The sequence below is a fragment of the Lynx canadensis genome, chromosome B2, assembly GCF_007474595.2.
Source record: "Lynx canadensis isolate LIC74 chromosome B2, mLynCan4.pri.v2, whole genome shotgun sequence".
NCBI classification, from domain to species: Eukaryota; Metazoa; Chordata; class Mammalia; order Carnivora; family Felidae; genus Lynx; species Lynx canadensis.
In genome coordinates this window covers 64,103,063-64,118,287 of record NC_044307.1, presented here as the reverse complement: position 1 = coordinate 64,118,287, position 15,225 = coordinate 64,103,063, and the positions used below count along the sequence as shown (strand labels likewise).

At 37.8% G+C, this 15,225-nt stretch overlaps 1 protein-coding gene across 1 annotated transcript in view; it reads right to left on the bottom strand.

Annotated features, from left to right (window-relative positions):
- FAM135A (family with sequence similarity 135 member A) overlaps positions 1 to 14,880 on the bottom strand; it is a 121,782-nt gene extending 106,902 nt beyond the window's left edge. The window contains 2 exon segments of the mRNA XM_030315786.1: positions 12,928 to 13,016; positions 14,607 to 14,880. The gene's annotated coding sequence lies outside the window, so the exon portion shown is untranslated.
- Between the last annotated feature and the right edge of the window lie 345 nt (positions 14,881 to 15,225).

Below are 15,225 nucleotides of genomic sequence, written 5' to 3'. Positions count from 1 at the left end.
ACTATTTTAAACATTTTGACAAAAAAGAATGCCTGGATATGCTATGGATAGTTTTGTTCACACCCCAAATATTTATAGCCTAAAAAATAAACCACTTGCCCTTGGTAAAATTACTTTAGATACTAAAAATATTAGAATAAAGATCACATTCACTCTTCTTCATAGATTTCTTTTCTTTATCATAAACATATAGACTTTACCACTTTCAATAACTGCTATTTTATTTGTTAGTAATTTATAACTAACATACATTAATATATTAGTTTCAGGTGTACAACATAGTGATTTGCTATTTTTATACCTTATGACCACTTCAATAGTTTTGGTTACCATCTGTCACTATATAAATTATTACATTATTATTGGCTAAATTCCCTATGTTGTACATTACATCTCTGTGATTTATTTATTTTATAACTGGGAATTTATACCTCTTAATTCCCTTCACCTATTTTGCCCATTCCCCTACCTCCATCCCCTCTGACAACTACCAGTTTGTTCTCTGTATCTATGAATCTGCTTCTGTTGTGTTCATTTGTTTTGTTTTAGATACCACATATAAGTGAAATCACATGGTATCTATCTTTGTCTGCCTTTTTTTACTTTGTAAAACACCTTCTAGGTCCCATCATATTGCTACAAATGGCAAGATTTCATTCTTTTTTATGGTTAAGTAATATTCCATTGTATTAATACAGCACATCTTATTTATTCATCCCTTGATGGATATATAGATTCTTTCCATATCTTAACTATTTTAAATAATGCTACAATGAATATAGGGGTGCATACATCTTTTGGCATTAGTGTTTTCATTTTCTTTGGATAAATACCCAGAAGTAGAATGAATTACTGGATTGTATGGTATTTCTATTTTTAATACTTTGAGAAACATCTATACTGTCCTCTACGGTGGCTGCACCAATTTACATTACAACCAACAGTGCATGAGGGTTTCCTTTTCTCCACTTCCTCACCAATACTTGTTATTTCTCATCTTTTTGATACTAGTCATTCTGTCTGTTGTGAGGTGGTATCTCATTGTGGTTTTGATTTGCACTTCCCTGATGACTAGTGATGTTGAGCATCTTTTTATGTGTCTGTTGGCCATCTGTATGTCTTCTTTGGAAAAATGTCTATTCAGGTCCTCTGTCCATTTTTTAATTGGGTTGTTTGGGGGTTTTATTGCTATCAAGTTGTAGGAGTTCTTTATATATTTTGGCTATCAACTCCTTATCAGATACATCTTTGCAACTATCTTTTCCCATTCAGTAGGCTGCATTTTTGTTTGGTTGATGGTGTCCTTCACTGTGCAAAAGCCTCTCAGTGTGATATAATCTCATTTGTTTATTTTTCCTGTTGTTGCCATTGCCTGAGGAGACATATATATATATAAAATACTGCTAAGCTCAATGCCAAAAAGCTTACTGCCTATGTTTTCTTTTAGAAGTTTTTTGGATGTAGGTTTTACATTTAAGTCTTTAATCCTTTTGGATTTTTTTTTAATCTGGTATAAAAAAAATGGTCCAGTTTCATTATTTTGCATGTCTCTGTCCAGTTTTCTTAGCACCATTTATTGAATAGATGGTCTTTTCCCCATAGATTTCTGCCTCCTGTCACAGATTAACTGATCCTATAAGCTGGGTTTATTTCTGGGCTCTCTACTCTGTTACATAGATCTATATGTCTGTTTTTGTGCTAGTACCATACTGTTTTGATTACTATAGCTTTGTAGTATAATTTGAAATCAGGGACCGATACCTCCAGCTTTGTTTTTTCTTCTCAAGACTGCTTTGATATTTAAGGTCTTTTGTTGTTCCATACAAATTTTAGGATTATTTGTTCTAGTTCTGTGAAAAATGTCAATGGTATTTTGACAGGGATTGAACTGAGTCTGTAGATTGCTTTGGGTACTATGGACATTTTAACAATATTAATTTTTCTAATCTATAAGCATGATATATCTTTCCATTTATGTCATCTTCAATTTCTTTCTTCAATGTCTTAACAGTTTTCAGAGTACAGGTCTTTCACCTCCTCGGTTAAATTTATTCCTAGGTATTTTATTCTTCTTGATGCAATTGTTTCCCTTTTTCAAAGGGGGAGCATCTTCTTGATAGTGATCTAGTTTTGACCATGCAAATCAGGACAAAACCCCAAAGAATGGTAAAACAAAAAGATGGAAAGATTCTGGACTCCTGAATAGCTTCACAGAGCACAGATGTCCTACCTATCTAGACTGCTCAGCCTTTTATGTCTTATAACTCTTTGTTACAGCAACAACAACTAACCTATACTCTAATATGCCACCCACTGCAAGCTATTTGCAAAAGAAGCAGCCAGATGATCCTTTATATACTGCATAACATATATATTTAATACTATACAGTTATACATAATTTGTAGTATATTTTAATGTTATATAATAATATACATTATTTGAAAAGAACCTAAATTATATCTCTTTCCTCTCTTCCAAACCTTCAGTGGTTTCCCACAATACTCAGTAAAATTCCCTTACGACAGCCTATATGTTGGCTTCATATAATCTGTATCTTCTATAACTTCTCTGACCTTATCTCCTACCACTCCGCCCACTAGTTTCCTTGCTATTCCTCAAACACACCAAATATATTCCTACTCCAGGACATTTCCATTTGTTCTCTGGAACACTCTTCCCTCCCAATATTTTATTTTATTTTATTTTATTTTTAATTTTTTTTTAACGTTTATTTATTTTTGAGACAGAGAGAGACAGAGCATGAATGGGGGAGGGTCACAGAGAGAGGGAGACACAGAATCTGAAACAGGCTCCAGGCTCTGAGCTGTCAGCACAGAGCCCGACGCGGGCTTGAACCCATGGACCGTGAGATCATGACCTGAGCCGAAGTCGGACACTTAACCGACCGAGCCACCCAGGCGCCCCTCCCTCCCAATATTTTAATGAATCACTCTTCCACCTCTTTCCAGTCTTGAACTCAAATAGCCCTTTCCTGGGCACACTATCTAAAATAGTAACTCTCAAAAAAAATAAACTAAATAGTAACTCTCCTGGTACATCCTTTTTCCTCCCTTATGTTTTTTTGTTTTCCCTCAAACTTATCTCCATCTAACAAATGAAAGGCTTTAATTTATTAGTTTTTATTATTTTTCCCCACTAACATGTAAGCTTTATAATGGCAGGAATTCTTCTTCTTTTTTTTTTAATCTTTATTTTTTTTTGAGAGAGAAAAAGGCAGAGAGAGAGAGAGAGCACCTGCCACTAGGGGAGAGGCAGAGAGAGAGGGGACACAGAATCTGAAGCTGGCTCCACGCTGACAGCAGAGAGCTCAATGCAGGGCCCAAACTCATGAACCACGAGATCATGACCTGAACCAAAGTTGGACGCTTTACTGACTGAGCTACCCAGGTGTCCCTAAGCCACCCAGACACCCCTAAAGGCAGGATTTCTGACTACTCTGTTCACAGCTGTCTCCCCACTGCCTGACACCCAGTAGGCACTCAATTTAATATTTAACAAAGATTTAATAAATTAACATGGACTCTTCCATAAATATTAAATGTAACTATTTTTCTATTTAAACCCAACCAACTTGAAGAAAGGAATTATTACACTGATTTAAGGAAAACAAGAGACATGCATGAATAAACTTTTATGATAAAATTCCTTTACTAGCATATGTTCTAGGTCTGTTTGTAACATCTTTCACTCTTCCTCTCGTATTCTGCTGTTTTTTGTTCTATTGTTACTGTCTCATTTTTCTCAAATCCATGTCTTTTTATTGATTATTCTCTTAGTAGAAATATATAATACATGTACAGGAATAGACAGAGTGATGCTGATAAATCTGATTTTCATTCCCCCTCAAAAAAGGAGTAAACAATTATTTTTATGTTTAAGTATTGGTAGAAGAAAAATTTCAAAGAAGGACTAAAGGAAAAGGAGAATAGGCAAAAAGAGAAGGACAAGAAAAACTCAGAGGACTCTCACAGTCAAAGGGGATCTGTGTGATTCTCTTCTCATAAACTCATAAACTTCCCTTTTCCCATTACAGGGAGCAACTGCCACATAGGTATAGCCAATTCTTGCTGGCCCAGAGATGTCAGCAGTTCTAAGTTTTCAAGGAGAAATTGGAAAAATTTTTTTTCTGAAGATGAAATCTACTAAACTTCAGATGTTGCCAAACAGCTAAAAAATAAACAAAAACAAACAAACAATACCTATGTAGTTCAAATCAAATTCATCTACAGGGCAAATGCATTTAGAGTTTGCAATCTCTCACTAACACAGATTCTTAGGCATTCTGCTCCTCAGGAAAAGGATCTTTCATGAAACAGAAAAATCCTGGTCTGTCCTCTCTTAAGAATGAAAGAAGGTGAAGAAAGAACATCTTTCCTTTTACCCAGATGATGTATGGGAACTCTGCTCCACAGTCAGCTTGCTGGCTTAGAATCTGTCACTTTAATCTGAGCATTTGGAGCTACGGGGATAAGCTGATTTACCTGAGACTAAATTCTTTCTGTTTCCTGGACCTGGCAAAGTAGCTAAACAGAATAATTTGAGAGGTCTGTTGAAGTAGGATTCCTTCCTGGGCCATTACCTAGGTCCCTAAGAGAATTTAGCTGACTAAACTACAAACTCCAATCCAAAGAAGGCACTGGGGACCTCAAACAGAAACTGACTCTGATACTAAATGGGAAATTTATACTGAAAGGCTCTTATACTGACAGGGAGAACAATCTGACAATTACCTTATAATACCTCAGGAAAATATAGCTTACTTCCAAAGAAACAAAGTCACCTGTTAACCTGCAAGAGAAGTTCTTGGCCCTCTAGAGCTGCTCTGTCCAACACAGTGGCCCCTAGACACACCTGGCTATTGAACAATTAAAATGTGACTACAGTGACTGAAGAATTGAATTTTTAATTTTAAAGTAATTTAAATTTTATTTATTTTTTTTAGTAATTTAAATTTTAATCCAAACACTAACACAGTATAAATTTTTCCACTGAACATAACTTTATCATTTTGATAGGACTATGTTCTATTTTAACTGTTAAAAATGTAGTACACTAATTGAGATATGCTCTAAGCATAAAGTACACACTAGATTTCAAAGACTTAGTACAGAAAAAGAACATAAATATGTCATTAATATGTTTATATATTTATCACATCTTGAAATAATATTTTAGATATGTTGGGTTAAATAAAATATATTATAAAAATTAATTTTCCCAGCTTATTTTATTTTTTAAAATGTAGCTACTAGAAAGTTTTAAATTACATATACAAAGGTCTATTGAATATGTTAGTCTAGGAATACCAAGCCATCTCTTTAACTGATGGAATGTGTAGTAACTGCCCCAGAAATAGCACTAGGTGCATAAAAACCATGCATATTTTCTAAGACTATAGAGATGTTCACTCCCATCAGATCAGCTGAGAGACCTCCAATATCCACAAAGGGGAGTCCAGATATGGATATCTGGAAAAATGTGGGAGATGCTCATAAATCATCTATACTAATCCTAAAGCAAAAGCTAACCACTAACCATTTTGAACACAGTCTGAATTCATAAGTGTTATCAGAAGTCTATAAGGATGTGGAAATACCTGAAACTAAGAGGCACAGCTTAGAGGTTCCTTAAGATGAACTGGAGACCACAAGGGATGACCAGATCCTCTCACAGAAATAAAAAAACTAACAGCCTTGACTCAAACTGCAGACCCAGTTTGAGATGGATGTTCTTTCTCCTAAGGAAGAGAGTAAAGGAGTTGAAAAATTAGAACTCTGAGACACTCCCTTTGCCAACGCAAGGAATAAAGGAATCACTTCTATCAATTACAGAGCCAACAACTCCAGCTTCTAGATTCTATCCCCAAGTTAGCAGCCATGGCACAAATGGGTTCAGCGATGACAGGCTGAATAATGATGCCTAATCTTATGTAGAAGATACTAAAGACATAACGTAAGGCAAAAATCACTTATGGGCCAACTTACTCTTAAATTCCCCTAGAAAGTTTCCACGTTGACAATCAATATACCATTTACCAGTGAGTAAAACACGTTTCACTTTGTTTTCCAGCTTTAGGAAAAAATTCAGTTTCTTCAGCTGAACACTAAACACAGTAACCTTGCATTTAGGGGCCATATTGTACAAAAAATAAACACATCTTTAAATGTTCATATTCAATATAGCGAGAAACTCCAAATATGACAGACATATAGGAACTGATACCAAATGAAGGAACAACACATTCAAGCCCAAATAGATGAGGGGTTTACACTTTGAGAGAGATGTGGGGCCTGAGACTGACATTTGGGATCTGGAAGCAACAGAGGAAAGCATCTAATACGTACAGTTCAATTCAAATATGTTAAATACGAATATGATGGGAACAAAGAAGGAGGTTAACTCAATCCATTTGTTACTAGCTAGTCAGCTTTGGATTCATTTTCTTGGGCCTTCTCCTAATGAATAAGCAGGAAGCTCAAAATAGGAGCACCTTCAGAAGCCTTCAAAATGCTGTTCTCCTAACTTTGTGAAAAAAGTACTCTTATAACAGTCAAGTGCTACAGCAAACTGAGAAAAGTCTGAAGATGTGTACTTTGGGTGTGGGAGTGTGCTGAGCTGCCACCTTTTCTAAATCCCACTCACCTAGAGCATTGTAGAACTCCAATCTACATAGGCTCAGGCCCCTACAGTCTTTGAGCTAATCCTGACCAAGTCAGACTACACAACAGCAAACTGAGAACAATCAACCAGTGATATCTGGATTAGTTGTGCATCCCTAACCCTGCCATCTGGTATAATTCTGGCCACCTAAATTGGTTAAGTCTACATTGGTTGGTTCAGTCTAAATATCAGTCTAAATATCTAAACATCTGAATATGTTATTTCTTGATTTACATTTAGTTCTCTTTCTGTTTGGCTGAAGCCCTGACACCCTGCTCAGCTTTGTAAGCTCCCTCTTGCAGGGGCTAAACATGCTAAGTCACTGTATTATATCCTGCTCGAAATGGCCAAGCCACCTGTCACTTGCCTGACTCTGAAGTTCATACCATTCAGATGGCTTTTAACTCTCTTTTTGCCTTCACAATATTTCACATGCACAACACACTTTCATCAGTAACATCTCTCATTTCACAAAATGATTCACAGTGAAGATGAGCTTATCTACTAAGGAAGATGTAAATTAAGGAAGATCACTGGTCTAGAAACTTTTGCTGCTAGTGATTACTCATCACAATGAATTCCTGAGAGTCAGCCATATGCTATACTGCCCAAATTACAGAAATATTTAAGAAGAGAAAAGAGTACTAAATTCTTCTCTTTTAGAGACAGGGGAAGAGGAGACCTTCCAAAGGGAAAATAATGAGAACAGCTTGATAGACAAAGTATATTTGAAATAGCTGTATGTTTCTCTACTGATATCAGATATAAACCCAACAGCACTATCAAATTGAAACCAAATACAAACATTCAGAACTTTTTGGAGTACCTACTATTATACCAGTAACTTTATGTGATTTCATTTAATTCTCATAAAAATCTGAAAAGAGCTATCATTACTCCACTTTACAGGTAAGGGAACTAAAGAGCAAAATGTGTATATAACTTATCCAAGATTACAGTTAAGAAATAATGGAAAAATGACAAAACCTTCAAATGTGCCAAACTACATGGCCTAAATTTAAACTTACATAATTGTAAAGTCCACACCTGACCTGTTTTGGAAATAGATTGAATAATCATCAAGCCATGAGATAAATATGCCCCCACTAAAAGAAAAACTGAAATCAGAATGCAGCATTAATGAAAAAAATAATCCTTGATAAATTAACCACATTTAATTTTCCATGTAATTAGCATTTTTCTCTAATTATGAAATCTTCAAATGTCTCACATCCCACACCTAGAAACACAAAATCTGAAATTGTAAAGGCACTGTTATCTTCTAATTTCTTTAAAATTTGGTTTTGAACAGTTATTATCTAATAAAAGAGAAATACATGATTACTAATCTTAGAACTGGCACTTAGATTAAGAAGAAAGCATTCTCAAAACAAAATACTGTTCACTTTGGCGGTGCATGGGTGGCTTAGTAGGTTAAGTATCTGAGTCTAAATTTCAGCTCAGGTCATGATCACCATTCGTGAGACTGAGCCCCATGTCAGGCACTAGGATTCTCTTTCTCTCTCTCTCTCTCTCTTTCTGCCCCTCCCCCAGCTCATGCACATGTTCTCTCTCTCAATCAAAATAAATAAGCATTAAAAAAAAAACATTCTTCACTTTGGATAACTGTATTAAATGTGATAGAAAATCCATACAAAGAATTTTTTTTAAACACTGAAAGAATGTTGGTAACTTCTGAGAGTATTCCCATGGTTGACTTACTAAATGAGAATGACATAAACAGACAAATAACTTCTATTGCTCATTATGGGACACTTAATGAAAGCTACCTCTGACATTATATCAACAATGAGAAAACAGATTTAATTTATTAAACCCAGCTCACATAAACTTTTCAGGGACACATCAATGACATAAAACAAATCTGCCAGTAACTTAATACAGAATTCCTTTGAATGTAGTATATTATTTACTTAAAAAAAAAACAAGAATAGCCCAAATGACCAAAAACTAGTTACCTCTTTTAACATGAAGAGAAATTCACAAAGAACCACAGCCATTATCTACTACCTAGTTCAGGGAGCTGCCCAGCATCCCTTAAAATATTTCATCATATTGGTTATCTCAACAGACAACAAAGCTCAGGACCAGAACAAAAATAAGTATAATGCTCTCTTCGAAAAATATTATTTTTTTAAAAAAATTTTGGGGACGCCTGGGTGGTTCAGTCAGTTAAGTGTTTGACTTTGGCTTAGGTCATGATCTCACGGTCCATGAGTTCAAGTCCCACATTGGGTTCTGTGCTGACAGCTCAGAGCCTGGAGCCTGCTTCAGATTCTGTGCCTCCCTCTCTGTTTCTCCCCCACATGTGCTCTGTCTCTCTGTCTCTCAAAAATGCATAACTATAAAAAACAATTAAAAAAATTTTTTTAAATATTTATTTATTTTGAGAGAGAGACAGAGTGTGAATGGGGGAGGGGAAGAGAGACAGGGAGACACCGAATCCAAAGCAGGCTCCAGGCTCCTAGCACAGAGCCTGACACAGGGCTCAAATTCATGAATGGTGAGATCATGACCTGAGCTGAAGTTGGATGCTTAACCTACTGAGCCACCCAGGAACCCCTCTTTGAAAAATATTCTAAGAAACAAACAATGCTTTCATAAAAGTCTATGCTATCTTGCTTTCTTTAGTCTAGCAGTAACTCTGATGTCAGAGAGATGTGGCTTCTAATCCAGACTTACTAAATCTTACTTTTCTCAAATGGGGAAATATTTGTAACTTCTAGGTCAAAAGGTAAGAATTAAAAAGATTTTATACACACACACACATGAAGCCATAAGCATGGTACTTGGTACATGGTGCTCAATAAACAGCTGATACTATGATTTTATTTTATGTCAACTTTTTTTCCTTTTTTATTAGGTTTTTATTTTAATTCCAGTATAGTTAAAATACAGTATTATATCAGCTTTAGGTGTACAATAAAGTGATTCAACAATTCCTTACATCTCAATATGTTAATTTTTTTTAAGTAGGCTTCATGTCCAGCACATAGCCCAAAATGCAGGACTTGAATTCATGACCCTGAGATCAAGACTTGTGCTGAGATCTAGAGTCAGATGCTTAACTGATAAGGTGTCCCTTATCTCAATTTTTAAAATAAGACTTCATTTAGAGAAACAATGTAACTCAACTAAATAGGTTTTTACTACCAGTTTCAATTTCGTGGTTTAAAAATACTGTGATTTAGGAGGTGCCTAGGTGGCTCAGTAGGTTAAGCGATCAGCTCTTGGTTTCAGCTTAGGTACGATCTTGCAGTTTGTGAGATAGAGCCCCATGTCGGGCTCTGCTCTGACTGCGTACAGCCTGCTTGGGATTCCCTCTCTCCCTCTCTCTCTACCCCTCCCCTGCTTGTGCTTGCACTCTCTCTCTCTCAAAATAAATAAACTTAAAAATATATATTGTCATTTACAGGCCATCAGACCTTAAAGGGAAAAGAGTTGGCTTCCACTAAGATCTTAGGTGTTGACAAAAACCAGGGGAAAAAAGAAGGAAACGTGAATATTACAACTCTCTATTCAAAAATTTTTTCTACTGATTTCACTCCCTAAAGACATTTCTTTGGTTCCCCCTAACTGGAGGGCTATTTCAGAACTCTTCTACAAAACTGGGGCCCTTGGCAAGCATTATATTATATAATTATCATACTTTGAAATAAAATTACTAATTTTATAGAATAGGACTAGTGACACCTATACTCTAATCTTACCCTCCTGAGGAAAAGAATGAATTTTCAGTAAGCCTGAGGACAAATGAGGGTGGTTTTAACATATGGGGTCCTCAATTCCAGAAGACAAAGGTGATGGCAAAGGAAATATAGGCTTCTAAGGTCTGAAACTGTGACTGTCAATAAGCCCTGACCTTGCTGTTTAGACATTTACAGTGAGCAGTACTTCCAGTTGCAGGCCATGACTTATACTGGCAACTTGAAGACATCAAGCAGCAGATGTCAGAGATACCAATGACCTAAAAACAATCTTGAATGAAGCAGCTGCATCCCATAAGACAACTTCAAGGGGATTTCAAAAAGGAATACTTCTATTTTTGATTATATTAAGAACTGTAGCAAAAGGACATTTCATAAAACTTGACAGAAATGTTCCAAAATACTATTAATTATAGACTTCTATATTGATAATATAATGTAGAAATACTTTCTGTATTATGGATGGTGTAAAGAGACTTAATCCCATAAAAGGAAATATGCTATATTTTCTCAGGATATTGTTTTGGTTGAGAGATAGCTCATGAGGATTATTTCATCAAAATAAGAAGGCGTTATTCAAGCAGGAGAGACCTGGTATAATCTGGGACAATATGCCTGGCACCTCTATATTCCTGTTAAGAAAAAAGAGGCTAATTTTTATTAAATTTAGCACATTACTGATAACTAAGCATGCATTTATTTAAAAATGCTTATCTTTAAAAATAAAATGGTGAAACCCATTATGGAGCTGTTTCACTCTTCCTTCTGAAAAATCTAGACCTAACAACCAGTGCTTTGTAACTTTTCTAAAAAATCATTGAGTTCATTAAGCTTTTATTTTTGTATCACCATTCTGCTTATTCTTATTCATTTCCAGACTTTCTTCTTGACAAACAACTCAAGGAAAAGAAAAATAAAAAACACATTCCTCGAGGTGCCTGGGTGGCTCGGTCGGTTAAGCATCCAACTTCGGCTCAGGTCATGACCTCACAGTTCGTGAGTTCGAGCCCTGCATCAGGCTCTGTGCTGACAGCTCAGAGCCTAGAGCCTGCTTCCTATACTGTGTCTCCCTCTCTCTCTATCCCTCCCCCACTCATGCTCTGTGTGTCTTTCTCTCTCTCTCAAAAATAAAGACAGTAAAAAATTAAAAAAAAAAACACATTCCTCATTTCAAATCTATGTGCACCCACCTCTAGCCATTCACTTAAATACACACAGATACATACCACAACATTCACTTTTAAGCAGTTTTTCCTCAATACCCAGAATCAAAGTGAAGGAAATTCTTGCCCTTTCTAATTCCTAAAGAACCCCCACTGTCAAGGGTATATTTCTACGATAAACAAAACTAAAATATAAGACAACAGAAAATTATGTAGGTAACCAAAGTGACATGAATAACTCCTACATTTTTCAGTGTCAAATCCTGACAAAGGGCATTTTAATTCTATATACTGAATGCAACAGTATCTGTTTCATTGTAATATGAACATTAGTATAAGCTAGTATATAGTTCACCAGCACTCTACTAGATTTTTCACAGAAGTCTAAAATTAAATTAAAAAATTGAAGTTCCAGTTTGATCTGGAATTTAAGCATTCAATTATTCTCTTACACAGTCTAAAAGAGATGGAAATAAAGTATTTATATAGCAAGTTTTGCCTGTGGTGGCCCTAAGTATCTTTAAATAAGGCTTTCTTTGCCACTGAAAGATCACTGAGTGGCCACCTTTTTTACCCACTTATTACAGGTAGAAACACCTACCTATAGAGGTTAAATGGCTTCTACAAATTAATGTCATGAGTCATCATAATAGTTTAGATCTTCTTAATGTTTATTTACTTTTGAGAGAGACAGAGAGAGAGAGAGAGAGCAAGCACGCGGCTGGGGGACAGACAGAGAGAGGGAGACACCGAATCTGAAACACGCTCCAGGCTCTGAGCTGTCAGCACAGAGCCCGACCTGGGGCTGGAACTCATGAACTGTGAAATCATGACTGGAGCCGAAGTTAGGCACTTAACCGACTGAGCCACCAGATGCCCCTAGTTTAGATCTTCTGACTTCAAGTCCTGTGCCTGTTGTCCACCATAATTTTTTTTTTTTTAATTTCTAAGAGCACAGAATCAACACACTAAAAAAAAAAAAAAAAAAAACAAAAAACAAAAAACAAAAAAACAACAACAAGAATTTGTAGGCATTTACTTTTTTCATGAATTGCTACCTAAAAATAAAAAAGATTTGTCTTTGAAAGATGGAAAGCTTCCTTCAGAAGCAGCAGTTATCTCTATTTGCATTGGAAAAATCACTTTAAAAAAGTCTTAAAAGTTGAGGAGTTCATCACCTCTTACCACACACAATAATTGCTGGTTCTTCCAAGAGGTGTGGCTTAATGACACTGGATCCTAAATTGTATTTCCCTCCACTTTTATTTCTAGTATCACTTTGAATAAGAAACTACATTTTTTTGCCTTGGTGTCTCCCTTCTGTACAACAGAAACAGAAAAATTTAAGTCCTACCTGACATAGACAATGTAAGGAAGAATTTACTGTTTGTGGACTGCTTTGAGATTCCAGAATGAAATACATAATCCAGTTGATCTTCAACCCTAGAATAAAGGCAAACTTCACTGAAAGTAACTGCTTCAGCAGATGCCTTCAAAATAAAATACTACACCATTATTTAAACAGAGCAGTTTTATGTAAATTAAATGGTGGGGGCTCCAACACTGGTTAGAAAGGTCTTTTGCCCAATTCAAAAATTTAATACTTGTATTCTCACATATTTTTCATTCAGTAGGCACATTACACCTATTCTTAAATTAGTAGAAATTATATGCATTTATTAAAGAGAACAGAGACCCTCAAGAAAATGATGCAATCAGTTGCAATAGTAAATATATAAAATAGCAAATTAACGAATTCTCTAAAATAAAATTTGTTAAATTTCATTTAAGGTCAGCTCTTGGACAACTGTATTTACTGAAGGGCAACAAAATTTCCAAATTTTAACCTTATGTTTGTAGATCAGCCTTTAACAAATCTTAACCCTTTATACTTTCATCAAGTCTATATTCAACTTACTTCTTCTGACATATAAACGTAATTCTTAGAAATTAAAGGTTCAATCAGTAAATATAAGAGGTTTATTGCTACTGTCACTCTTTTGATGATATTCCCAGTGAGGGAAGAAAAGAGATAAAAGAGATTTTATTAAATTGGAAGCTGAATTAAGAATACTAAGAGGATACCTAGCTTAGGTAGAAAGCACAAGAGACAACTCTTCAGAGATATAATGAAAAGTAAAACAGACTGAAAGGCTATGAAAAAGCAAAAAACAAAAACAAAACAAAACCTCAAAACACCAAAAGCAGTTTGAGAGAGAGAGAGAGAGAGAGAAACACCCAAGATTAGATAACAGAAATAAAGGAATAAAGGAAAAGGACGGGAGGACGCGAGCCATCAGACGGAAACTGATGAAACAGGGTACCAAAAAGAGCTAAAGATTATGGGAGTAAGGGCCTGCGAAGGTAAGGTGGGGCACCGAAGGAACTCCAGCGCAAAACATTAAAGCAAACACACAATCGTAAACTCACAAAAGAGAACGAAGATGTGCCGACAGGAGAAAAATGAGAAGAGAGCCAAGGAAGAAATCACAGAGGCAAACTTGGTCGGTGAGGGTAAGGAGAGTCAGGAAGAAGAGCCAGACTAGGGATGCACAGCGAGATGGAAGCAATCGAGGGGAGCAAAAAGGATACACTGCCTCAACGGAGAGACCAGCCGAGCGAAAGGGCACGTGGGAGGAGGGGATGAAAGAGCAGAACTACGAAAGAGGGGTAAAGGGAGGACAGAGCGGCGAGGATGGAGCAGACGGCGAAGGGCAGGCGAGGTCTGGGAACTGGAGTGAGGTTCAGGAAGAGCCGGCCGAAGAACATGCCGCAGGGGCAGGGGCGGCAGGGAGCACCCGGTGAGCGCCGTGGCTCCTCGCCACCCGGAGGGCACTCTGCACAGCCGTCCCCACCGACCTTCAGCGGGCCCAGGGCTGGGCTCCGACCGGCAGCCGCCGGACGAGGGGCCGCAGCTGGCGAGCGGGGACTAGGAGAAGGAGGCCGCTTCCTGCCGGGCCCGTGGGAAAGAGGGAGGGAGGGAGGAGTCCTGGGTGTAGGGAACCCGGGGAGACGGTGAAGACAGAGGCTTACCTTTCGCCGGGTTCGGCCTCCTCCACTGCCTGTCGGACGGTGGAACTCGTTGTCCTGCTGGAAAAAGACGGCCCTACCCGGGTCAGCACCATCCCGCCCCGGGCCCCCTCACATCGCCATCGCAGCAACCGCAACCACCGCAGCGGAGGAGCCGGTTCGTCACCGCCGCTCGGCTACCGGCCCACCACGGCCAGTGAGCATGCGCAGTCGCCCCAGTCTCGAGGGATTCCCGGCCAGCCAGCGCTACCTGCGATCAACAGGTCTCCGGCCCTGCGGCCCCGCCCCCGGCCTTCTCTCGCCTCCCCGTTCCTCCCTGGTCCCTCCCCTCTCTGAGGCTAGGCCCCGCCCCTTGCAGACACTTAGCCCCGCCCCTTCCCCCGCGTTCCAAGCCTCTCAAGCGCCAGTGCCAACAGATTTAGGGATTTAGCCACTCTATTCGACTCTCTATCCCAAGCTCTCGCGAGAACGGGAGTTTTGCGTCAATAAAATGCGCGAACGCCTGTAGAAGTGTCTGACAAGGGGTTTAAAGAAACGAGGCGAGAGTCTGTGTTTCATGCTGAAGAGGAGGGTATAGGAGGATCGCAAAAGGAGGGAGTGCTAAGACTTCAGCTCTATTTCT